Genomic DNA, 24,459 nt, shown 5'->3' with positions numbered 1-24,459 from the left:
ATTCTTATTTTTGGAATATCACAGATACACTAAGATTTATCAGGACTTCTGTCTTTTAGGTGGTGCTCTATCATTTGTAATTTTAGAGTATAGAAGGACCATGATACTATTTTTCTTAGTATTTAAGATTTAAGCTAGAGTGATAAACTCAATTCTCATGGCTTATAGATAGATCTTTGTGAACCAGTCTTCACAAAATAAAAAACTGTACCATTTTCTTCTTTGGGATGTAATTGAATGGGAGATAAAAAGACAGGCTTGCTTTTTGTGTCTTTGGATGTTGTTATGGAAGCAAATGGTACTTACTTTTGCCTAAGCCATCTTACAAAAGTGAATGGAGATGTTAGAACACATTGAGGTTGGAAGGGTTGAAATATGGAAAGCACCAGATACTTGATCATTGAATCAGTGGAACAAACTCAAAAGCTCTCTGGAGCTTATCTTATTCTTTGAGTAAATAAATTATTTAATCCACTGTTAATTTGGTTTGTGTTACTTGCAGTAAAAATCATCTTGATACACCTAGGAAGAAAAGGTGTTGCAAGATGGAAGGAGTGTTATACCATATTAAATAATTTTGAGAAGTCATTGAAGCAGCCAGTCAAGACATAAAAACTGTTTTAGAAAGACGATCAGATCAGGGAAGAGGCTAGAGCTCTCCATACATATGAATGCTGAGCTGGCAGGATAGTCCTGGAATCAATATATGGCCGAATCTTGTTGCTGTTATTACTTGGTCCTGGTTATGCTAGAGAAGAACGTCCACACTTGCCTAATCTTTCCATTTAAAAAGCCCCACGCCCCAGGCATTGTGACCCTTCAACAGGTGATGTCACTCTCTTTTCGATCTCTCTTAATTGCCTTAAAAGGAAAAGATGACCAACGGGTGGTTTACATACCCACTAATCCTGTCTCCAGGATTTAATGTTGTTCATGATGGTCTAGAAAGTGTGTTTTCTGGCCATTAGGTGTCATTTACACTGCATTTCCTTTCTATCTCCCTCTTTCCCCCCATTCTTCTCTTCCTTCTTATTTGATTCATTTACAAAAGATTGTAATTGGCAACGATACGCAATAGAAAGTGATAGCATAAGAAAAATAATGTGGAGAAAATAAATAAAACTGTGAAAAAAAGACAGAGTTAATAAACACACAAATATAAATAAAGCATGTCCTTAATAATACTTTCATAAATAATTTTTAAGAATACTCCAAGATAGGGGCGCCTGGGTGGCGCAGTCGGTTAAGTGTCCGGCTTCAGCCAGGTCACGATCTCGCGGTCCGTGAGTTCCAGCCCCGTGTCGGGCTCTGGGCTGATGCTCGGAGCCTGGAGCCTGTTTCCGATTCTGTGTCTCCCTCTCTCTCTGCCCCTCCCCTGTTCATGCTCTGTCTCTCTCTGTCCCAAAAATAAATAAACGTTGGAAAAAAAAAAAAAAAAAAAAAAAAGAATACTCCAAGATAAAATACTTTAAAAAATAATTTGGAAACTATCTTAATTGATCCATTGGTAAATTTCAATATATGCCAAATAGTACCAGGAAAGATTGGCTAGAAAATATGTTTTGTTATTTTTTATTTTGAAAAGAGTGATTTTAAGCCTTTTTTTTTTTTTTCCTGATGGTGCTTAGAGAAAGGGGCCAGTTTTCTATTAGAGCCACTTAATATTTATGATAAAAAGGACTATGTTTGTTTTTTTTAAAGCACACATTTTCCATCTTTATTTTATGGCAAGGTAAAGGGTTAAAAATATATCCTACTTATTCAGAAACTGTTCAATTTATTATTAGGAATTTTTAAGGATTTTATAATCTGAGAGTCATTAAACTTGCTGTACAACCACATATACTAAGAAGACAGATAGTAATTCTAACGTGACGTTTTACAAAGATGCCTGCAAGAGTCAAAAGATAGCATTACTTCAGTTGAAATACAGTTGCACATTATTTTAATACATAATTTTTCGCAGCTTCCAGTAAATGGTGACTCACAAGCAGGTCACATTTATGCAAAGAAGTAAGGGACAAAGTGCCTATACTTTCCTTTGCCAGAAATCTGGCAGAAGAGAGGGAGGGAGGGGTTTAAGCTCTACTCTTAGTAATTAAATAGAAGTAAAGTAAAATTTTTTTTCCTTGAGGACTTTTATGGAAATTAGGAAATCGCTAGCCCCAGAAGAAGATCCATGCTGAGGTCTCTTGAGACTGACCTATTAAATTGGTGTTTTCCTTTCACTCAGCTCAGGTCACTCTGCATCACTATTATTTATGCTTCTGGATTTTTCATGGTTACCTACTGTTAGAAATTCTTTGTCTAAGAATGCAGCCAGGCTGCTTTCAAGCATAATTTAACTCCTCATTCTCATTTTAATTCCTTACTAAAAAATTAATCTAAAATTAAACATATATCTTAAAGTCAAAATCATGCTATAATTTATATTCTTCATGTCGAAAGCCCTCAATATTTAAATCAATTCACAGTACCTATTTAGGTAAGCTGTAAATAGTTAAAGCAAATATTTTTAAATTTTAAATTCCAGTATAGTTAACATAGAGGGTTGTATTAGTTTCAAATTAATATTAATAACAAATTCAAATTAGTATTAATAACTAATTCAAATTAGTATTAATAACAAAACTATTATACACCTGTATATATCAGGTGTATAATACAGTGATTCAACACTTCCGTATAACACCCGGTGCTCATCACAACAAGTGCACTCCTTAATACCCATCCCCTGTTTCCCCCATTCCCCCACCCCTCTGGCAACCCTCAGTTTTGTTCTGTATAATTAAGAGTCTGTTTCTTGGTTTGTCTCTCTCCTTTTTCTTTCCCCTTCATCATTTGTTTTGTTTCTTAAATTCCACATGAGTGAGATTGTATAGTATTTGTTTCTCTGACTTGTTTTGTTTAGCATTATGCTCTCTAACTCCGTTTACACTATTGCAAGTGGCAAGATTTCATTTTTTATAGCATAATGTTGCATTGTATGTATGTATATATACACCACCATACGTATATTTATACATCCCATATACATATACTACCTGTTCTTTATCCATTCATTTATTGATGGACACTTAAGCTGCTTCAATAACTTGGCTATTGTAAGTAATGCTACTAAACACATAGAGGTACGTGTATTCATATTCTCTGGGTAAATACTCAGTAGTGCAGTTACTGGGTCATAGGGTAGTTCTGTTTTTAATGTTTTGAGGAACTTCCATACTCTTTTCCACAGTGGCTCCACCAGTTTGCATTCCCACCAGCAGTGCACAAGGATTCCTTTTCCTCCACATCCTTGCCAACACTTGTGTCTTGAGTTTTTAAAAATTTTTTTTTTCAACGTTTATTTATTTTTGGGACAGAGAGAGACAGAGCATGAACAGGGGAGGGGCAGAGAGAGAGGGAGACACAGAATCGGAAACAGGCTCCAGGCTCTGAGCCATCAGCCCAGAGCCCGACGTGGGGCTCGAACTCCCGGACCGCGAGATCGTGACCTGGCTGAAGTCGGACGCTTAACCGACTGCGCCACCCAGGCGCCCCATGAGTTTTTGATTTTAGCCATTCTGACAGGTGTAAGGTAATACTTCATTACAGTTTTATTTGCATTTCCTTGATGATGAGTGATGTTGAGCATCTTTTCATGTGTCTCTTGGCCATCTGGATATCTTCTTTGGAAAATCTGTTCATATCTTCTGCCCATTTTTTAAAATTAGATTCTTTTTAAAAATGTCTTGAATTCCTAATATCATGAAATAATTATACCCGGCTTTATTGGGGTTATGTAAGTAAATATGGAATAAGTTATAATGAGATATGTGTATGTATGAGCTCAAAAATGTGATTTTCAGATCACATATTAATTACTTTTTATGTCTTTAGATTTTTTACTTAAATGCTTAATTATTGGAATGTGACAAGTATTTTCTTTTAGGGGTAATAGTAAAAATTGTTTTTCATTACAAATTTGTTACATCAACAAATAGCAATACTGATTTTTATTTCTAAAAATGATTTCAGGACAATGGAAATAGTATCACAACTCTAAATAAATACATCACATGGGTGATGCTCAAAATTTCACTCTCAAAATCTAAGACTGAGGTAATTGATTCATGTTTAAACACAACTATGTATAAGAGTATTTTAAGGTACATCATTATTTCTTAAAAAAATTGAGTGATTTAAAAGCAGATTCAACTATGATACGGGATTTATAATGAATAGAGACATTGAATATAAGAAAAGGAAGATGAGAGAACATATAAATTGGACCCACTGTCCAATATCACAAGGTTGTAGTCTTTTACTTTCAATCTAGCTATTGAAAGAGTTCCTTACTGTGTATTCTGCTGAGTACTTTAGAAATTTTTATCCTAGTATCCATAATAATCACATGTTTGATCGCCAGTCTGTTTTCCCCAATCATCTATGACCTCTTTGATGCCCTTGGAGACAGAAAGTGTCATGTGAGTCTAGGATATGGTTGATTTTGAGTAAATGCTTGTGGAATGCTTCCACTTAATGATCGCTAATGCTAATACTTATAATCTTTAAATGTATGTATGTACTGCATTTGCATCTGTGGCCATTGTCCTTGGTACTCTGTTTCTCTCCTTAATTATAGACTATGTCCTCCATGAATGGTGTTGCACTTGGTGCTTCACGTACTCCTAATAATCTAGCAAAGTTTTGGTCAGACGGTTAATGTCCATAAGTACTGTCTGATTGATATATTTATTTAGTAGGAAACATTTTTTGAAGGTTTTGTTTTTAAGTAATCTCTACAACCAACCTGGGGCTCAAACTTGCAACCCCGAGATCAAGAGTTGCAGGCTCTACAGACTGAGCCAGCCAGGCACCCCTAATAGAACACTTTTGTAGGTAAAGATGTGCCTATTTGTATACCTGGCAAGAGTGTCAAAAAAAACCATGAAAAATGTATTCACTTTACAACAAATAATCATCATTTTTTCTTAAGTAGTCAAGTAAAAGTGAAAGCAGTTTTGAACTGCATTATAATTAAACTCGATTGCTGCTAATCCACATGAAATTGTGTAATAAGGTTCCAGTGATAAGTATTTTAGAATCAAATATTAAATATGCATGGCATTTCATAGTAATATAGTATATAATAAAGCAAATAATCAGTGGAGCCAAGAATATCTAATAGGCCAAGAATAGGTTCTTCAAACTATGATGCTGAGAATATTTCTGGACCCCTACGTTACACCCTTTGCGAAAAATCAAAACAAAGGCTTGAACATAAGTCCTGAAATCATAAGACTCTTAGAAGAAAACATAGAAATCAAGCTCCTTGGCATTGGACTAGGCAGTGTTTTTTTAAATATGACTCCAAAAGCACAAACAAAAGCAACGGTAAACAAGTGGGATTACATATAACTAAAAAGCTTCTGCATAGCAAACAAACTGAAAAACAAAATGAAAAAGCAAGCCATAGAATGAGAAAAGATATTTGCAAGGCACATATCCAACTGTAAGTTCATATCCAAAATCCACAAGGAACTCATACAACTCAATAGCAAAGCAAAACAAAAAGCAAAACCAAAAACCTAAATAACCCAATTTAAAAATGGGCCAATATCCTTAATAGACTTTTTTTTTTTTCCCCCAAGGACGGCATACAAATAGCCAGTGAGTAAATGAAAAAGTTTCTAATATCACTACTTATCAGGGAAGTGCCAATCAAAACCACAGTGAGATTATCACCTCACACCTTAGGATGTCTACTATCAAAAGGACAAGAGATAACAAGTGTTGGAGAGGATGTGGAGAGAAAGGAACTCTGTCTTCACTGTTTTTGTGCACTGTTGGTACCATAGCCACTATGGTAAATGGGATACAGGTTCCTGAAGAAATTAAAATAGAACTAGCATGTGATCCAGAAATCTTACTACTGGGTATATATCCAAAGTAAATGAAATCATTATTTTGAAGAGATATCTGTACTCGTGTCTTAATTGCAGCACTATTCACAATAGCCCAGGTATAGAAACAACCTGTTTCCATCAATCAATAAATAAAGAGAATGTTGGGTATATAAGTACCCCATGGATTATGTTTTAGACTTAAATCCTGCCATTTGGTACAACACAGATGAATCTGGAGGATATTATGCTACGTGAAATAAGCCAGAGAAAGACAAATATTGCAAGGTATCACTTATGGGTGAATCAAAAAAAAATCAAATTTATGAAAACAGAAATGGGGAGAGGTTGCTAAAATGGTACAAATTTTCAGTTAAAAGATGATTACAGTCTGAAGATCTAATGTAAAGCAGGGTGACTACGGATGATAATACTGTATAGTATACATGAAAGCTGCTAAGAGAGTTGATTTTAAGCTTTCTCACCAAAAAATAAAAATAAAAAAGGTAAATATATGAGGTGACACTTGTGTTCTATAACTCAGTTATGAGAATCCTTTCACAATGGATATATTGGATATTTATATCAAATCATCACCTTGTATACTCTGTATTAAATTTTATATGTCAATTATACCTTTATACTTCAATAAAGTTAAAAAAAAGCCTCTCTGATTCTTTTTTTTTTTTTTAATTTTTTAACGTTTATTTATTTTTGAGAGAGAGACAGAGCATGAATGGGGGAGGGTCAGAGAGAGGGAGACACAGAATCTGAAACAGGCTCCAGGCTCTGAGCGGTCAGCACAGAGCCCGACGCGGGGCTCGAACTCACGGAGTGTAAGATCGTGACCTGAGCCGAAGTTGGCCGCTTAACCGACTGAGCCACCCAGGCGCCCCAAAGCCTCTCTGATTCTTAACCATGCTTTCTCTTTATACATAATGATTGGGCTTTGTTTCAATGATCTGGAGCTATACTGAACAACTGTGGGTGGGCTCAGGTTTCTCAAACTCGGCACTTTGACAATTCAGATCTGATTTTTTGTTGTTGTTGTGAGGGAGAGTTTCCTGTGAATTATAGCATCCTTGACTTCTACCCACTAGATACCAGACCAGACCCTTGCCCTTTCCCAGTTTTGATACTCAAAAATGTCCTTAAACATTGAGAAATATCTCCTGGTGGCAGAAATCATCCACAGTTCAGAACTATTCAGGTGATAGAACAGAAGTATCCCTATTGGGTTTTTTGTTTGTTTTGAGGATGAAAGAGGTAATTAATGAGTTTAGAATTTGGCACAGAGCTTAGTGCTTTGTACACGCAATAAATAAAAGTTAATGTTATTATTAACAACTTAGGGTAATTAAGGCTTACTGTTGGACGCTGCTCAGTGAATTAAAAAAATATATCTAGGGACACTTGGGTGGCTCAGCTGGTTGAGCACCCAGCTCTTGATTTCAGTTCAGGTCATGATCCCAGAGTGTTGGGATTGAGCCCAGTGTTGGGCTCCACACTGATCATGGAGCCTGCTTAAAATTCTCTCTCTTTCTCTCTCTCTCTCTCTCTCTCTCTCTCTCCACCCCCCCCTTCCCCTTCTTGCATGCTCTCTGTCTCTACACACACACACACATGCATACACACACACATATATAGGTATTTATATATGTGATTATATGTATGTATATTTCTCTAGGTATAATACATATTATTTATATTAGCTATTCATTGTGAGTTAGAGCTGTATTTTGATTAGAGCTGAGATCAGTTGTTTCTAGCCATAGAAAATCCATGTTTAGCTTTAACTTCCAGTAACCATCTGAATTTGAGGCATAGAAACAAATGAAACATACAAACTCCCATAGTTAAGGTCTTAGCAATTATTATTTTTTTGTCAGCAATGTTTTTTTTATTTTTTAAAAAAAATTTTTTTTTTCAACGTTTATTTATTTTTGGGACAGAGAGAGAACATGAACGGGGGAGGGGCAGAGAGAGAGGGAGACACAGAATCAGAAACAGGCTCCAGGCTCCGAGCCATCAGCCCAGAGCCTGACGCGGGGCTCGAACTCCCGGACCGCGAGATCGTGACCTGGCTGAAGTCGGACGCTTAACCGACTGCGCCACCCAGGCGCCCCAGCAATGTTTTTTTTTAATTATTTTATTTATTTTATTTTTTTTAATATGAAATCTATTGTAAAATTGGTTTCCATACAACACCCAGTGCTCCTCCCAACAGGTGCCCTCCTCAATGCGCATCACCACTTTCCCCATCAACCCTCAGTTCATTCCCAGTTTTTAAGAGTCTCTTATGGTTTGCCTCCCTCCCTCTCTAACTTTTTTTTTCATTCCCCTCCCCCATGGTCTTCTGTTAAGTTTCTCAGGATCCACATAAGAGTGAAACCATATGGTATCTGTCTTTCTCTGTATGACTTATTTCACTTAGCATAACACTCTCTAGTTCTATTCACGTTACTACAAACAGCCATATTTCATTCTCTCTCATCGCCAAGTGGTATTCCATTGTATGTATAAAACACAACTTCTTTATTCATTAATTGATGGACATTTAGGCTCTTTCCATAATTTGGCTATTGTTGCAAGTGTTGCTATAAACATTGGGGTACAAGTGCCCCTATGCATCAGCACTCCTGTATCCCTTTGGTAAATTTGTACCAGTGCTATTGCTGGGTCATAGGGTGGGTCTATTTTTAATTTTTTGAGGAACCTCTACACTGTTTTCCAGAGCGGCTGCATCAGTTTGCATTCTCAGCAACAGTGCAAGAGGGTTCCCGTTTCTCCACATCCTCTCCAGCATCTATAGTCTGCTAATTGGTTCATTTTAGTCACTCTGACAAGAGTGAGGTCGTTCCTCAGTGTGGTTTTGATTTGTATTTCCCTGATGAGGAGCAACGTTGAGCATTTTTTCATGTGCCTGTTGGCCATCTGGATGTCTTCTTTAGAGAAGTGTCTATTCATGTTTCTGCCCGTTTCTTCACTGGATTATTTGTTTTTCGGATGTGGAGTTTGGTGAGTTCTTTATAGATTTTGGATATTAGCCCTTTGTCTGATATGTCATTTGCAAATATCTTTTCCCATCCCGATGGTTGCCTTTTAGTTTTGTTGATTGTTTCCTTTGCAGTGCAGAAGCTTTTTATCTTGTTGAGGTCCTAATAGTTCAGTTTTGCTTTTAATTCCCTTGCCTTTAGAGATGTGTCAAGGTAGAAATTGCTGCGGCTGAGGTCAGAGAGGTTTTTTCCTGCTTTCTCCTCTAGGGTATTGATGGTTGCCTGTCTCAAATTCAGGTCCTTTATCCATTTTGATTTTATTTTTGTGAATGGTGTAAGAAAGTGGTCTAGTTTCATTCTTCTACATGTTGCTGTCCAGTTCTCCCAGCACCATTTGTTAGAGGGAATGTCTTTTTTCCATTGATATTCTTTCCTGCTTTGTCAAAGATTAGTTGGCCATACTTTTGTGGGTCCAATTCTGGAGTCTCTATTCTATTCCATTGGTCTATGTGTCTGTTTTTCTGCCAATACCATGCTGTCTTGACTACAGCTTTGTAGTAGAGGCTAAAGTCTGGGATTGTGATGCCTTCCGCTTTGGTCTTCTTCAATATTACTTTGGCTATTCGGGGCCTTTTGTGGTTCCATACAAATTTTAGGATTGTTCTAGCTTCGAGAAGAATGCTGGTGCAATTTTGATTGGGGTTGCATTGAATGTGTAGATTGCTTTCGGTAGTATTGACATTTTAACAATATTTATTCTTCCAATTCACGAGCATGGAATGTTTTTCCATTTCTTTGTATCTTCTTGGATTTCCTTCATAAATGTTCTATAGTTTTCAGCATACAGATAATTTACATCTTTGGTTAGGTTTAGTCCTAGGTATTTTATGATTCTTGGTGAAATTGTGAATGGGGTCAGTTTCTTTATTTGTCTTTCTGTTGCTTCCTTCTTAGTGTATAAGAATGTAACTGATTTCTGTACGTTAATTTTGTATCCTGTGACTTTGCTGAATTCATGTATCAGTTCTAGCAGACTTTTGGTGGAGTCTTTCGGGTTTTACATGTGTAATATCATGTCATCTGCAAAAAGTGAAAGCTTGACTTCATCTTTGCCAGTTTTGATGCCTTTGATTTCCTTTTGTTGTCTGATTGATGATGCTAGCACTTCCAACACTATGTTAAACAACAGTGGTGAGAGTGGACATCACTATTGTGTTCCTGATCTCAGGGGGGAAGCTCTCAGTTTTTTCCCTTTAAGGATGATATGAGCTGTGGGCTTTTCATAAATGGCTTTTATGATGTTTAAGTATGTTCCTTCTATCCTGACTTTCTCAAGGTTTTTAATAAGAAAGGATGCTGAATTTTGTCCTATGCTTTTTCTGCATCGATTGACAGGATCATATGGTTCTTATCCTTTCTTTTATTAATGTGATGTATCACGTTGATTGATTTGCTAATGTTGAACCAGCCCTGCCTCCCAGGAATGAATCCAACTTGATCATGGTGAATAATTCTTTTTATATGCTATTGAATTTGATTTGCTAGTATCTTATTGAGAATTTTTGCATCCATATTCATCAGGGACTTGGGCCTGTAGTTCTCTTTTTTTGCTGGGTCTCTGTCTGTTTAGGAATCAAAGCAATGCTGGCTTCATAGAATGAGTCTGGAAGTTTTCCTTCCTTTCTATTTTTTGGAACAGCTTGAGAAGGATAGGTATTATCTCTGCTTAAATGTCTGGTAGAATTCCACTGGGAAGCCATCTGGTCCTGGACTCTTATTTGTTGGGAGATTTTTGATAACCAATTCAATTTCTTCACTGGTTATGGGTCTCTTCAAGTTTTCTGTTTCTTCCTGTTTGAGTTTTGGAAGTGTGTAGGTGCTTAGAATTTGTCCATTTCTTCCAGGTTGTCCAGTTTGTTGGCATATAATTTTTCATAGTATTCCCTGATAATTGCTTGTATTTCTGAGGGACTGGTTGTAATAATTCCATTTTCATTCATGATTTTATCTATTTGGGTCATCTCCCTTTTCTTTTTGAGAAGCCTGGCTAGAGGTTTATCAATTTTGTTTATTTTTTCAAAAAAACCAACTCTTGGGGCGCCTGGGTGGTGCAGTCGGTTAAGCGTCCAACTTCAGCCAGGTCACGATCTCGCGGTCCATGAGTTCGAGCCCCGCGTCAGGCTCTGTCTGGGCTGATGGCTCGGAGCTTGGAGCCTGTTTCCGATGCTGTATCTCCCTCTCTCTCTGCCCCTCCCCCGTTCATGCTCTGTTTCTCTCTGTCCCAAAAATAAAATAAAAAACGTTGAAAAAAAAAATTAAAAAAAAAAAAAAAAAAAACAACTCTTGGTATCATTGATCTGCTCTGCAGTTTTTTAGATTCTATATTGTTTATTTCTGCTCTGATCTTTATTATTTCTCTTCTTCTGCTGTCTTTGCTGTTCTGCTTCTATTTCCTTTAGGTGTGCTGTTAGATTTTGTACTCGGAATTTTTCTTGTTTCTTGAGATAGGCCTGGATTGCAATGTATTTTCCTCTGAGGACTGCCTTCGCTGCATCCCAAAGCGTTTGGATTGCTGTATTTTCATTTTCATTTGTTTCCATATATTTTTAAATTTCTTCTTTAATTGCCTGGTTGACCCATTCATTCTTTAGTAGGGTGTTCTTTAACCTCCATGCTTTTGGAAGTTTTCCAGACTTTTTCCTGTGGTTGATTTCAAGCTTCATAGCATTGTGGTCTGAAAGTATGCATGGTATGATCTCAATTTTTGTATACCTATGAAGGGCTGTTTTGTGACCCGGTATGTGATCTATCTTGGAGAATGTTCCATGTGCACTCGAGAAGAAAGTATATTCTGTTGCTTTGGGATGCAGAGTTCTAAATATATCTGTGAAGTCCATCTGATCCAGTGTATCATTTGGGGCCCTTGTTTCTTTATTGATCCTGTGTCTAGATGATCTATCCATTGTTGTAAGTGGGGTATTAATGTCCCCTGCAATTACCAAATTCTTATCAATAAGATTGCTTATGTTTGTGATTAATTGTTTTATATATTTGGGGGCTCCGGTATTCGGCACATAGACATTTATAATTGTTAGCCCTTCCTGATGGATAGACCCTATAATTATTATATAATGCCCTTCTTCGTCTCTTGTTACAGCCTTTAATTTAAAGTCTAGTTTGTCTGATATAAGTATGGCTACTCCAGCTTTCTTTTGGCTTCCAGTGGCATGATAAATAGTTCTCCATCTCCTCACTCTCATTCTGAAGGTGTCCTCAGGTCTAAAATGAGTCTCTTGTAGACAGCAAATAGATGGGTGTTGTTTTTTTAAAAAAATTTTTTTTTCAACGTTTATTTTTTTTTGGGACAGAGAGAGACAGAGCATGAACGGGGGAGGTGCAGCGAGAGAGGGAGACACAGAATCGGAAACAGGCGCCAGGCTCTGAGCCATCAGCCCAGAGCCTGATGCGGGGCTCGAACTCACGGACTGCGAGATCGTGACCTGGCTGAAGTCGGACGCTTAACCGACTGCGCCACCCAGGCACCCCGGTTGTTGTTTTTTTTTTTTTTAATCCATTCTGATACCCTGTGTCTTTGCTTGGAGCATTTAGTCCATTTACATTCAGTGTTGTTATTGAAAGATGTGGGTTTAGAGTCATTGTGATGTCTGTAGGTTTCATGCTTGTAGTGATGTCTCTGACACTTTGTGGTCCTTGCAACATTTCACTCACAGAATCCTCCTTAGGATTTCTTGTAGGGCTGGTGTAATGGTGATGAATTCCTTCAGTTTTTTTTGTTTGGGAAAACATTTATCTCTCCTTCTATTCTGAATGACAGACTTGCTGGATAAAGGATTCTCGGCTGCATAATTTTTCTGTTCATCACATTGAAGATTTCCTGCCATTCCTTTCTGGCCTGCCAAGTTTCAGTAGATAGGTCTGCCACTACTCTTATAGGTCTGCCTTTGTAAGTTACAGCCTGACTATCCCTAGCTGCTTTCAGAATTTTCTCTTTATCCTTGTATTTTGCCAGTTTCACTATGATATGTCGTGCAGAAGATAGATTCAAATTATGTCTGAAGGGAGTTCTCTGTGCCTCTTGGATTTCAATGCCTTTTTCCTTCGCCAGATCAGGGAAGTTCTCAGCTATGATTTGTTCAAGTACACCTTCAGCCCCTTTCTCTCTCTCTTCTTCTTCTGGAATTCCTATGATATGGATATTGTTCTGTTTGAAAGCATCACTTAGTTCTCTAAAACTCCCCTCATACTCCTGGATTTTTTTTTTATCTCTCTCTCAGCTTCCTCTTTTTCTATAATTTTATCTTTTAATTCACCTATTCTCTCCTCTGCCTCTTCAATCCAAGCTGTGGTTGCCTCCATTTTATTCTGCACCTCATTTATAGCATTTTTTAGCTCCTCATGACTATTTTTTAGTCCCTTGATCTCTGTAGCAATAGAGTCTCTGCTGTTCTCTATGCTTTTTTCAAGCCCAACGATTTAATTTTATGACTATTATTCTAAATTCTTCTTCCGTTATATTGCTTAAATCACTTTTTGATCAATTCATTAGCTGTCGCTGCTTCCTGGAGTTTCTTGTGAGGAGAATTCTTCTAATTCATCATTTTGGCTAGTCCCTGCTGTGGCTCCAAACTGCAGGGCACTTCCTCTGTGCTGTCCGAAATAACTTGTGTTGGTGGGCAGGGGCTCAGTCAGAACCAATGTCTGCCCCAGCCCACCGCTGGGGCCGCCGTCAGACTGGTGGGTACCTCATTTTCCCCTCTCCCAGGGGAAGGACTCACTTTGCAGTGGTGTGCCTCCTGTCTGGGCTAATTGCACACTGCCAGGTTTGTGGTGCTGCTTTGATGGGATCTTGCCAAGGGCATATTAGAAGGGGTGGATCTGCAAGGTACACAGGGGCGGGAGGGACAGGGTTAGCTGGCTTTGCTGTCGGTGGTCCCCTGCAGAAGGGGCCCTGCATCACAGGGAGGGAGGCAGGCCTGTTGGAGTGATGGATTCACAGAAGCATAGCATTGGGTGTTTGCGCAGCGCAAGCAAGATTGGTGATGGGAACTGGTTCCCTTTGGAATTTCAGCTGGGGGATGGGAGAGGGAAATGACACTTAATCAGTGCCTTTGTTCCCCTGCTGAGCTGAGCTCTGTCTTCCTGGGTTCAACAGCTCTCCCTCCCGGTGTCTTCTCGCCCTCCTGGCTCTTCCAGAGCAGAGTTGTTGACTTTTAACATTCCAGATGTTAAGTCCTGCTGGCTGTCAGTACTCACGGATTCCGGCCCCTCTGCTTTTGCAAGCCAGACTTTGGGGGCTCTGCCTTGAACAGTGGGCTGCCCCTCCACTGCCCTGGCTCCCTCCCACCAGTTCGTGTAGCACCACTGTCTCTCCACCCTTCCTACCCTCTTCCGTGGGCCTCTTATCTACTGCTTGGCTCCAAAGAGTCCGTTCTGCTGGTCTTCTGGTGGTTTTCTGGGTTAGTTAGGTAGATGTGGGTGGAATCTAAGTGATCAGCAGGATGAGGTGAGCCTAGCGTCCTCCTACCCCGCCATCTTCCGATGTCCCAGGTCTTAGCAATTAAAACAATGATGGAAACATCAGAATCTGAATGGTTAATACTTACATTTTGTGGCTTGGGATGGTTTATTCTATATAACACATTCCTTCAACTTCTTCAGGTCATGAAGTATGACATGCTCTATTTATATATCCCTAATAAAAATTCAGGAGTGTAAATAAAAACATATATCCAAAAATAGGACTTGGGATCTATTTTTTAAGTTAAAATGCTTCTTAAATATTACAGTATTTTATATTACAGCACAAATAATTGCTATATATCACATTGATGAATTTAATGCAGATGAAGTGGAATTTCAGATAATCATCTTGTAAACAAAATCATTACATTTTAAAATGACTTTAGGGACACCTTTGTGGCTCAGTTGCTTAAGTGTGTCCCATTCTTGATTTCGGCTCAGGTCATGATCTCATAGTTCGTGGGTTTGAGCCCAGCATCGGGTTCCGATGGATCCTGCCTGTGGTTTTCTCTCCCTTTCTCTCTGCCTCTACCCTGCTCTTTCTCTCTCAAAAATAAGTAAAAACTATTTTAAAAAATTGAAAAATAAAATGACTTTAGAACTTTGCTATATAAGATGTAATAAATATCTGTAATTATTTTAAAAGTGTATTTCTTTTGATGGAGAGTGGAGGAGGGACAGAGAGAAAGAGGGAGAAAGAACTTCAAGTAGGACTCCAGTGTGGAGCCCTATGCAGCGCTCTGTCTCATGAAAAGAGATCATGATCTGAGCCAGTGTCAACAGCCAGACATTTAACCTACTGAGCCACCCAGACACACATAACTATTTTTAAAGTGTTGGAGAAATTTTCAAAATATTTCCAGTCCTCATTCAGTAAGCTGAGGAAAAAAATGTGTTGTCAGTCAAATTAATGACCCTAGAGACTGGACAGTAAGAGAGGAAATGCTTAATAAAGTTTTGCCAAGTAGCAGATTCTTCAAGGAACCAAGGTAACTTCAGGGCTTAAGGCTACAAACAGGCCAGAAAGTAGAGAATTAAATTGATCTAAGAAAATTACTTAAGGTAGAGGCTGCAAAATTTCAGTGACAGAGGAGTTTCTTTTTATTGAGTGTTGATGAAATTGGATAGTGTGGGCAAGTAGAACTGAAGACAGAAGCTCAAATAGGAAAAAAGTGTTCTTGTGAATACGGAAGTTCTTGGTATGTGAAATCTTGTTATTTTTGTAGTTCAGTCATGATAAGGGAGAAATTGTGGAATGGCCAGAGTTACTGGGGAAACTACCTGGAATGCAGACCATAGTAGTTGCAAGGTGTCTGAACAGAGTGAGAATTTAGGCAATCATTGATATTTGAGGGTTCGAACTGATGACCGGTCAGGGAAAGGAAGGAATCTTGCCAGGAAGAAATATACAAAATAAGGCAGATTGTTGCCTTGTAATTCCTGACTAATATATTCATGATATTGGTCTAACAGGTGCTAGGAAAATGAGAGCCAGAGTCCAGTATCTGGTGACAGAGTCTGTTAACGGTTTGCTGTGGACAAGTTCTCTGAAATTCAGGTCAGAGATTCATTATTGTTAGGTTCAGTATTTGGATGAATAATGATGAGCAACTTTCAGTCCTGAAATCAAAATATCATGGTGGGGAGGAGACAGAGTTAAATAGAAACTCTTTTGTAGGCAAGTGTAGAAAATAAAAGAGGACTTACTGCTTATCCTTAGCATCCTAGATACAAGAAAAATTAATGCTTGAGGTGTTGCTGCTGATATATTTTCCTTCCTGACTTAGGAAGATTCAAGAACTGCTCATTCATTGATTGCACTGATTCTTCATTTCTTCTTGGTGGTTCTATAATGCCCTCCGCTATCACTGTGTCTTTGCCAATCATATGATCTTATAATTACTCTTTTATATATTTATCTACTTTAACTAAACTTTTAAATTACAAAAAAAATTTTAACATTTATTATTGAGAGACAAAGAGACACACAGCATCAGCAGGGGAGGGGTAGAGAGAGAGGGGTAGACATAGAATCTGAAGTAGGCTCCAGGCTCTGAGCTGTCAGCACAGAGCCCGACACAGGGGTTGAACTCACAAACTGCGAGATCATGACCTGAGCCAAAGTCGGTCACTTAACCAACTGAGCCACCCAGGCGCCCCTAAACTTTTAAAATTTTAACAGAATTGCTGCCCTCATGTACCTTTATATGGTTGATACCTCATGTGATACCTGGGAGAGTATGTGTGCTGGGTGAATGAATAATTATAAAAATAAATACAAATATGGAGATACAGCTAAAGGAAAACCTATAGGCAGTTGTTGCTGAAACCCCTGGGATGGACCGTCTTTTCTAGATTATGCTAAGAGAGAAAACAAGATTTCATTTGCTTCCTTCAGTTATCCTAGGGACAATTTCATGGAACTGGAGAACAAATTGTACATACACCCACCGTTCATATACTCTGATTTCATGAAAACGCGCACACCCCATGACACTACACAGCCAGTTGCCTGTTTTTATGTGTCATAGCTTTTTAAAAAACTGGTTTTGCTTTACGGTCACTGTAGAAAATCATTACTTTGGGGCTAATGTGGTTGGGTTTTAGAAGGTAATGTGGTAGAGCAAGAATGTACAGGTTTTGGTGTTGGACAACTTTGGAGGGAGGGTCCATTCGTTAACCATTGATTCTTTAATGCTAAGTATTATGTATATACTTATATACTATATACTTACATACTTTTTATACTTATATACTTCTACTTATACTATATACTTATATACTATACATATATATACTTATATATATGTATATACATATATATACACATATATGTGTATACTTATATATATGTATATACATATATATATATGTATAGTTAAAAAAGTGCTTGAATTTCTTGATCTCAAGTATAACATTCTATGGGATATGCAAATAAAAAATAATGAAATTGGAGTAATCAACCATACATTTTAATGAAATAAATGAGTGGACTTCTGTGAGTGAAAGAAAAATGAAAACTTTTGAGCAAGCCATGACCTAAGTTCATAGTTTAAAATTTCAGGAAGGGAAACATATACAAAATCTGAGGGGCCTGATCAAGATTGGTTAAGGATAAATTATGTGTGATAGTGTTAAAGAGGTAAAGGCAACAGACATACACAATACGGACAGAGGAAAATCAAGGTGCCTAGATTTGCATCTAGACATAGAAAAGAAAACTTATTGCTAATAATATAAACATGAAATTTACATCGTTTTAAATCTATGGAAATAAGTTTGATAATTAAATAAGACTATGGATAAAATCAAAGGGCTGTGACAAGAGCCTAGGAATTTCAATATTTAAAATTTGGATCAAAGAAGAATACAGTATATAGCTTGAAGAAAAACCAAGGCATTGTGGTGTCAAAGAAGAGAAGAAAGCATTCAAAAAAATTCTTTTAACATGTATTTATTTTTGAGAGAGAGAAAGAGAGAGAGAGTGTGAGCAAGCAGGGTGTGTGTGGGGGGGGGGGGGGGGGGCAGGGATAGAAGGAGACACAGAATCCAAAGCAGGCTCCAGGCTCTGAGCTGTCATCACTGAGCCCAAGGTAGGGGTAGAACTCACAAATCCCAAGATGATGACCTGAGCCAAAGTTGAATGCTCAACCAACTGAGCCACCCAGGTGCCCCAAGAAGAAAGCATTTTAAGAATGATAACATTTTTAGGGGCGCCTGGGTGGCGCAGTCGGTTAAGCGTCCGACTTCAGCCAGGTCACGATCTCGCGGTCTGTGAGTTCGAGCCCCGCGTCAGGCTCTGGGCTGATGGCTCAGAGCCTGGAGCCTGTTTCCGATTCTGTGTCTCCCTCTCTCTCTGCCCCTCCCCCGTTCATGCTCTGTCTCTCTCTGTCCCAAAAATAAATAAACGTTGAAAAAAAAATTAAAAAAAAAAAAAGAATGATAACATTTTTTTTAACATTTTAGCAATTAAATTTCAAGAATGAGGGCATATGAGATAGGTGCAGATTTTACAAGACATTTTTGGTTACATTGGTAAGATTAGAATCAAGTGATAAAAGGGGAAATTTTTTTTAGAATAACTTAGATAAATAACAGAATGAGGGAAAGTTAAAAATAAAGACAAGATTTTCTAACTTCTTATGTATTAAGAGAAGAAGCAGGTTGTGGTTATTGGAAGAAGATTTTTTTTAATTTTTTTAATGTTTTATTTATTTTTAAGACAGAGAAAGACACAGCATGAGTGGGGATGGGGCAGAGAGAGAAGGAGACACAGAATCTGAATCTGAGCTGTCAACAGAGCCCGATACGGGGCTCGAACTCACGAACTGTGAGATAATGACCTGAGCTGAAGTCAGATGCTCAACTGACTGAGCCCCCCGGGTGCCCCTGTAAGAAGATTTAAAGTAAAAATAGGACTTTTTTAATGTAGGAGAAATTGGGCCCTGACTAGAGGTTGATGGAAAAAATAGAGATGTAAGTGTTGATGATTGAGGAGAGAAGTAAAAACCAACTAATCCCCCCAGAAAGGGGATGACCATTCAAACCAGATCTAGAAGAGCCTTTGATAGGAAGAGAGGTACTTCCTCTGCTGTAAAGGAAAAAAGAGAAAAGGAGGAAGCAGAAACATGAATATCAATAGAAAGATGAAGGTACTCTAATTTGTTGGTTTCTACTTTTTCAATAAAGTATGATGTAAATTATCTGCCAAAAGATGATAGTTCATGAGAAAATATGAGATGAATTTAATGTTATATAAGCTTCAATTAATTTATTTGTTTAAAGTTGCGTGGTAATTACCACTCAAAATTTTGGGACTACAAAATGAGACATTGTATAAATTTTTGCCACGTAAACTTCTTGTGACGTATACATTCTTTATTTTCCAGTGCTCTCCAACCAGATATTATGACCTCGTTTTCATCGAGTTGCCTTGAAATCCATAGAATGTTTATGTCCTTTTAACATCTAGAGTTTATTATTGGGGAAGTTATGAAGCAGGCTAAATTATTTACCCTTATAATTATAGTAAACTCAGATGAGCTAGAAAACCATTGAACATTTTGGCTATCATTTAATCTCTTTCTTTCTTTATTGCATAATGCCAATAACAAAGGTTAACTGAAGAAAATTTACCATAGATAATGGAAAATTAGACATCTCTTTATATATACTTGGTATCACCAGATTTTATGTAGATTATGCATTTTATAGTGAGCAAAGAAAAGTTTTATAGGTTTTTTTCCCCAGAAGTCTTTAAGTACTGAAAAAGAATGTCACAAGTAGAATTGAAGGCTCCTGATCTCCAGAGCAACATGTTTCATCACAGACATTGCCTTCTAAATTTGCAATTATTTTGAGAATTAAAGGAGATGTGAAGTTTCCAGATGTTTTCCTCTGGAAACTATGGCATGCAAATGAACTGTTTGACATATAGCCATAAAACTATTGCTATTATTACCTTATTATGATTATTATGATTATTTTGTTGATTTTACCTATTTACTAAACAATTATGTCAGCGCATAACCACTTATTAATGACAGGGAGAAATAGTAAATGAAGTTGCTTTATTATATTTTATATTACTTTGATATTTAAAATTAAACTACTATACTGAAAGTTGTTTTAAAGTACATTTCATACCTTGAATGCTGCATTTTCTTTAATTATGATGGTTTAAGTATAATTTTCTGAATCTTCTTTAAATATACAAAAAATAGTCATTTTTCTTCTCACAATAAAATGAAAATGAAATACATCACCTGTTCTTGCAATCAGAGCTCAATTTCTAAATTGCCACAATGAATTTCCAAAAATATTACAGTCATAAAGTGATCAAAGGAAGTTTATAAGCCGAAAGGTCAAATTGATTCAGATGTCAGTCTGCATAAAGGCTGATTAAAGTGAGAGTACAATGATGATAAAGGACTGTATTTTTAGAACTGATAGAATAAGCTCCCGTACAGTAGAATTATTTACATTGAACCTTTAATTTTAAGAAACAACTGTCAATAATATGCTGTAAACTGTATGAGAAGCTAGACCAATAGGGGATTGTGTGTGTGGTCATGCATGTTCACTTCCTTCAGTTAGCATTTGAAATTTCCTGCAAGTTATTTTTATGCAAAGAACAGAGTTTGACCTCACAATTAATGCAAAAAAAATCCACTAATATTGATAGCTTCAGTAGTTAGACAATATGTCTTGAATTTTACAAATTAGTTTTTCTTTTACTTTGCTACAGTACTTTTAATTTTTATAAATGTATAAGCATCAGCATTTAGATATTTGATGTGTGTGAGTGTGTAGGCACATATATATTTGAGCATATGCCTACATCCATACAGGAATGTGGTGTCTGTGAAATATCAGTTCTTCATTTAATTTTTACCTATATTCCACTCTGACAGGTTGTTCTAATACTCCTATCCAAGAGAGAGCTACATTTTTTGTGACAAAAAATATAAAAAAAGAAAACTATGAACAAAAATGTCAATTGACAAAATGGCATAGAAGTTGAGGTATTCTATTGACCTTCCTTAAAATAATATTCTGTGTATCTGCAATTCTGTATCCTCAAATATTAATGAAATCCCAGTCCTATTTACAATGAAAAATGTTAACTTAATGTGAAGCAAATATCAAGAAGAATATACCTTACTATCATTGGATTTGTAACATCACCTTTTATTCTATGATAGCCATATGCTACTGAGAGAACATGGGCTTTGGGGATGTGTAGAATTATATTTGATTAAGGTTTTTCCACTAACAAGTTGTGTGACCCACACAGCTTGAATCCAGAATCCACAAGACGATTAAGACAGTATACATTGTGTTTAATCAAGTATTTCGTGACTTAACATTCTTATATTTAATTTTTATTTTTTTGAGTTTATTTATTTTTGAGAGCGGAGAGAGCACAAACAGAGAAGGAGGAGAGAGAGCGGAAGAGATGGAATCCCAAGCAGGCTCTGCCAACTCAGGGCTCCAACTCACTAATCATGATCATGACCTGAGCCAAAATCAAGAGTCTGATACTTAACTGGCTGAGCCACCCAACGTTCTTGGTGTTTAGTACAAGTACTTGCTTTATATTTCCTGTATCTGGCATTCACTCACACAGAAAATGATGCTTGGAGAAGCACAAAGATTATGGCCAAGCAACCTGGTCCAAATGAGTTGGGAAAGTGCCAGAAATGTTCTTTATTCCTGGGATTGGTTTTTCTGCCAGTGAATGTCACAGATTAATGCTGTAACTGAGTAGCCCTGTGGTTTCTGTGGAAGCACTGAGGAATTAGGTTCCCTGAGACCTATGAATCCTTAAAACCAGTGTAGAAAATTTTCTAATGGTTAGTAAATCAGTTAGTTCAAAAACTAAAAAAACAAAACAAAACAAACCCAAAACTGAGCTGAAAACCATATGGCCTCACAGAATTTAGAACCTGAAAGTGCTTTAGAGTATATTCTGGTGTTATAGAGAAGAAAACAATAGAGTTAAAGACCTGATGGCTTGGCTGAAAACTGTGAAGCTAACTTGATCAGATTTTGATTGGTAGGCAGGGATCCTGATATCCAAGTGAACAATTTTATTGTCCCTGTTACCTAATTGTCTTGGCTCACCTTTAGCTGTAGATAAAAAATTCCTACTTTTGCAAATTTCTGGGGATTTACTTTCTCAGGAAAGCATATTAGGGTATGATTAGTATAGGTAGACCTTAATTAAAGGATTGAAAAATCTTTCAATCCTCTTGAAAAATCTTTATATTTTGTAGTGGGTTGGAATTCTGAGTAAACCATCTTTTGGAACATGGTATGTTTAATGTTATCTCAGCATTCCCTAGTGGAATTATGAACCATTTTTCCTGATTCATACAGATATATAGTGCTACTAACATACCACTAGTAAAGCTTATAAATCCAGACATTATTTTTTAACAATATATCTACGAAGCACCTAATGGGACCATTAGACCTGTTTTCCCGTTTTGCCTTGTTAGAGTCTTTTCACAATTACCAAAAGTATAAATGAGGCATCTCATTGTTTTAATTTACTATTGGTAGTTCTGTAATAAGAAAGGCCTCAAATCTAATTTGGGGGTGGGGGGATTTTTTTTGTCAAGTAATTCAGTTTATAAGCCATTTCCTTAATCCTCTGATGTTTAGCATCTGAACAAAAGACTCTGTCCAAGGTAATTTCAATTCTTTACCAGGGAGAAATAATATCATAGAATACTTATCTGATATTTTATGATTTGCTTTGGCTGTACATGATGTGAAGCTAACTCAAACTGTTATAAATGGGACTCTATTAATTCATTAATTTGGGAGACCTGAGATGACTTAGGTATCAGTTTGAGGCTTGATCCAGAATGCAAAAGGAGTCGCCAGAACTTCTTTCTCATATCTGTTCTCCTTTCTCTCTCTCTCTCTCTCCCTCCCTCCCTCCCTTTCTCTCCCTCTCTTTCTCTCTCTCTCTTCCTGTGATGTAATAATGACCTCATTCTTGATCCAGGAGGATCTTGGGAAGTTTTAAGGCTGAAATAGTCCTTAGCTTCATAACTTCATACTTCTAAGACAGTTAAAGAGAGTTAATACATTTCATCATATCCCTAGTAAATAATAGTATAAATAAAACGGCATGCCTTCTGTTTGGAAAAACCTAAGTTATTTATCCAACTCAGTAAATCATTATGGCCAATACGGCCACTCTGGAGTTAGTACCATTAAGAAAGGGAGCAAGAAACTGTGTGGCTCAGTAGGTGAAGCATTCCACTCTTGATTTCGGCTCATGTCATGATCTCACGATTTGTGAGTTCAAGTCCTGTGTTGAGCTGTTGCTGGCAGTGCGGAGCCTTCTTGGGATACTTTCTCACTCCTTGTCTCTCTACCCCTCCCACGCATTCACTCTCTTCTCTCAGCAAATAAAGAAACTTTATTAAAAAAAATAACCATGCATACTGTGTGTTTTTAGTTTTTTAGGCAAATATCCAATAAGGCAGTTTAAAGTGGTTCACATTTTACTAAGTGTAGCATTTAGTGAAGCAGATAATATACCATTTTCACCAAAAATGATACAATTTTATAGTACCAACTTTCAGAGTAAAAGAAGATGACAGTGATAATGTTTAGTAATTATTTAATCAGGATTGACTGAAAAGAAAAATGCTGTATCAACTCATTTTGCAGACCTATACACAGATGTCATCATCCTTTGAAATGTGTAGCTATCTGCAAAATTATACGTAATATTTGTTTTCTTGATGTGTTTGCTGAAAAACAATTCTTGAAGCAGAGAACGTTCCTAAACAGTAGTTATTTTTCAAAAGCCTTTAGCTGTGGCAAACATTTTGAACTTGAATTTCAAAGGCATCCTTGAAAACCTTTGGACAGTGAACCAAATGATTGTACATTATAATATGCATTTGTGGTCTCCAAATTTATTAAAAATGTCATATTTTATGTTTTTTTAGTCTGACATGTGAGAAGCTTTGAAGTCGACACAGTTGAACCATAAGGGTATCTTGAAACTTTAGAGAAAGAAACCATAAGAATGTGTACTAACTTACATATGGGAAATGGTAGTTCAACATTTCTTTATTTAAAAAAAAAAATGGTGGCAGCAGTAGAGTCAAAGACAAAAATGTAATAATCACAGTGTATACGGTACGTATATACTTTACTAATCTACTAATCTTACTATACACACGTATAAGAATTCTCTCAATAAGACTGAAATGTAGTCATTAATGCCCTGTTTTACAGATCAGGAAACTGAGAAATGACAAAAAAAAATTGAAGTAACTTACTTAAAAATGTGCCATGGTCTGAATGTTTGTGCACTCCCCAAATTCATATGTGATATCCTAACCCCCAAAGTGATGGTATTAGAGAGGTGGGGCCTTTGGAAAGTGCTTAGTTCGTGTGGGTAGAGCCTTCATGAGTGGGATTTGTGTCCTTATTAAAGAGGCTTATGAGAGCTCTGTTATGTCTATCAACAGTGTGAGGACACAGTGACATATTGGCTGTCT

This window comes from Puma concolor, chromosome A1, assembly GCF_028749965.1.
Source record: "Puma concolor isolate L17-30 chromosome A1, mPumCon1.1.hap2, whole genome shotgun sequence".
Classification (NCBI taxonomy): domain Eukaryota; kingdom Metazoa; phylum Chordata; class Mammalia; order Carnivora; family Felidae; genus Puma; species Puma concolor.
This window is presented reverse-complemented; position numbering follows the sequence as displayed.